Below are 3,732 nucleotides of genomic sequence, written 5' to 3' on the forward strand. Positions count from 1 at the left end.
TACCCCATTTATCGATGCATCTTGATTTTGGAGTCTAGTTTCGGTAGATGAGATGAACTTAGACATCATCTGCTCCAAATTGGACTTTTCTTCTCTAGGATTGTCAGATCTGTACATTGGTTGTTTCCCATATGGTTGTCCTCCCTGTGGTCGATTCTGACTGTTTTGGCCACCCCATGAGAATTTGGGATGTTGCCTCCATCAAGGATTGTATGTGTTCGAATACGGATCATTCCTTGGACGGTTTTGGACTCCCACTTGATTCACTGAAGCCCTTTCTTGCACATAAAAGGGATTTCCATCTTGACAGTCTTTCTCATAGTGTTTACCTCCACACTTATCACAGAATATCTCTTGGAGACGCATAGCCGTGCCACCCACATTTAAGCGGTCCAATTTCCTGTTCAAGACATCAAGTTGTGCAGTAATAACAGAAAGGTCAGTTACCTGGTGAACTCCTGCACTCCTCCGCTGGTTGTTCCTTTCAGATTGAGGATGATAGCTGCTAGCAGCCATATCCTCCAATAACTCATATAATTCCTCAGCAGTTTTTCGCAGTAGGTTTCCACAAGCAGCATCATCTATCATAGTACGATTAGGAGTGAGTAAGCCATAGTAAAAGGTTTGAACGACTAACCCAAATGGCAGTTCGTGATGAGGACATCTTCGCAATAGATCTTTGAAACGCTCCCATGCCTCATATAAAGACTCCTGCTCGAATTGAGCAAATGTGGTTATGCCTGCCCGCAGCTTCATGGTCTTAGATGGAGGAAAGTATTTAATGAGAAACGCTTTCGCCATGTTCTCCCATGTGGTGATCAAACCTACAGACAAACAATTTAACCATGCTTTAGCTTTGTCACGTAAGGAGAAAGGAAATAAACGCAACCTAAGAGCGTCATCAGAAACTCCATTAAATTTAAAAGTATCAAAAATTTCAAGGAAATCTGGGATGTGCGTGTTTGGGTCATCTACTGCAGATCCTCCAAACTGGACTGTATTCTGAACAATCTTAATTATGGCCGGCTTGATTTCAAAGTGGTTTGCCCTCAAAATATGCCTCACAATGCTGGGGCATGCACCATCCAAAGAAGGCTGGGCATACTCTAGCATTGGTATGTGGCGTGGCATCTCAACATGTCTGTCTTCATGGTGTTCCTCCTCATGCTCGTGCTCGTGCCTCTCCTTCAGTTCCTTCAGTCTCTATTGCTATCTTCTTCTGCGGAAATTTCTTTCAATTTCTGGGTCAAACTGCTCAAGTTCCACGTCAAATGACTTTGGCATGCACTGCAAAAGATATCTGGAATAGAATATGGAGTGTTAGCTCAAGACAAATAAAACAATGCTAAAGAAAATAACTAAAAATAAAATTGTGAATTAACAATCCCCGACAACGGGGCCAAAAACTTGATCGAGCAAAACTTGCACCGTGAAATCCTTAATAAAAATATGATTTTGTATGCTCGAAAATTAATCGCAAGTGGACTGTGTCAAGTAATAGTATAATGTACGTGAGTACAAGTATCGTTCCACTGAAGACTGTATTTTGCAATTATTATTTCAGTTATCAAATCTTTAGCAACGAAATTTGAATGGTTGTTTATGACTACTAAGATTAAATAAAAACTCAATGAACAAGTCAATAATTAAATGCTGAAATTTAAATTCTAAACCACTTAAATAGATTTCGATGAGAAATGGATTTGTTGAGAATTTCAGTTCACCTACCCCTCGTTAATTAATTAATTTGTTTGATAGTGATGTATGCTTCCGACAGGATTTCCTATTCAATTGAACACGCCCTCTCGAGCTATGCCAAACTAATTCTACTTAGTGAAGTAATTAAATGTCATTAATTATTTATCAAGAGTGAATCGCATATAGATCTATGAAATCCCCTAGTTTTCGCCCGACTGGACTATGACTATTGGCGCATATCCAATTTCATATGTCTATGTAAATTGTAGATCCACAGACTATTCTACTTGTTCTTATCACAAGCTATTCTCTCGAACTCACTCGCAATATAAGATTAGTATTAAAGTTAGCTATACTTTAACAATTATAATGAAAACAGTAGCATAATCAAGAATAAACCAAAAATTGAAATACGAATTAACCAAATCAGTTTCGGGGTAGGATCCTCTTAAATTCCAACAAATATTTTAGTTTAGCTACTCGAATTCATAGTGAAAATAAACCACACAATGTTTAAACGATAAATACTAAATAAGAAATACTAGACAAGACGAGATCTGCGAAGAACTGTGCTCGGAAATCTTCGAATTTTCAACTCCAAGCAATTTCTCCTTCTCTAGACTCCTTGGCTGCTGAATGAATGTGTCAATATCTTCAAAAATCGTCCCATCTATCAGCCTCCTTTCGAAATTTAGGAAAAAGATCGGCAGCAAATCTTTCCAAAAATCAAACGCACCCGGGGCGGACATAAGTTTCCGCCCGGGCGAATGTCCTTCGCAGATCTTGTTTTATTTTCATTCGACGCGCTCGGGCAAAATTAAGTTTGCGCCCGGGCGAATGACTCTCGCAAAAATCTTTTTCTCACACCTTGCAGGTGCCCGGGCGGACATAAATGTGCGCCCGGGCGGAGGTCTCTCGTATATCGATGCATTTTCTTCAGTTTATTCACAAATCTCCTGCATTTTCACCCACGAGACACATGATTAACAATAAAACATAATATATGCCAAAATGTCACAAAATGCATGCAATCTAAATGATATGTGCAACACAATGAGCTATCACATAATATGAAAAATACGTAAAATCCACCTACATCAATGTAGATGACTGATCCTGAATGGTAGATGTGTCTTTGAGCTATTCAGAACACGGGCCTTCATGTAGTTCCAGAATAGAGTCGAGCTTACTCTGTTCTGTAACAGCTGGAAGGTGAAGATCCTGTCGCATTAGAGCAACATGTGTAGCAAGCGATAAGGTATCCATCTCAAGTTGAGAGATAACAGCTGAATCATCCTTTGCAGTAGGGCAGAAAGGATCAAAATTGTTCCTTTTTAGTTGAATGATGGCTCGGAGAGTGCTTTCTTTCATCTGAAATTCCAAAAAGTCTCGACGACGTAGAGCGGTTTGAGTATCAGATGTTTCTGTCTATTCCAAGATGGACCGTTCAAGTTTGGGAGCTGCTTTTATTTTACCGGTTTGAATCAATGAGTCAAATGTTACAACTGTTCGATATTAAGTCCATTGATCAAACTTTTCCATCTTCTTCTTAACGGCCTCATTGACACGTTCCCTGGTGAGGACTATGGCTGTATGTATCGAATTGCTTTTTGGTGGATTTTCGATCATGACTTGTTTACCCTTGTTTGTGGAAAGAATAATAGGAACTCCTGAGTAAGAGGACTCAATCTCTGTTTCAGTAATTTGAATACCTTTTAGCTCTTTGATTGAGGCTGCGGGGATCGGTGCAGGAATTAGTGGTGCAGAATGATGTTTAACCAGTTTGATCTTCGCTGTTTTTGATGTTTCAGTTCGTTTCTTCTTGAATACTTGGGAGACGAGAATGTTGTCCTTGGATTCATCATCTGAACTGGATTTTAGGATCAGCTTCATCTTGGTTTCTTTGGGAGTAGAAGCAGTCTTTGATTTCTTCTTTTGTTTCACAAAATCTACCCTAGTCTCGGTTTTGATGGAGACTATCTCCTCATCCGTCGGTTGTTTTTTCTTGATGCATTTTTCAACCGTTATCCATTT

At 39.4% G+C, this 3,732-nt stretch overlaps 1 non-coding gene across 1 annotated transcript; it reads left to right on the forward strand.

The window, feature by feature from the left end:
• Positions 1-646: 646 nt before the first annotated feature.
• LOC142523532 (small nucleolar RNA R71) lies at positions 647-752 on the forward strand. The gene has a single exon (XR_012814722.1). It is a non-coding gene; the product is annotated as a small nucleolar RNA R71 (small nucleolar RNA).
• Positions 753-3,732: the final 2,980 nt, after the last annotated feature.

Source organism: Primulina tabacum, chromosome 13, assembly GCF_025594145.1.
Source record: "Primulina tabacum isolate GXHZ01 chromosome 13, ASM2559414v2, whole genome shotgun sequence".
NCBI lineage: Eukaryota > Viridiplantae > Streptophyta > Magnoliopsida > Lamiales > Gesneriaceae > Primulina > Primulina tabacum.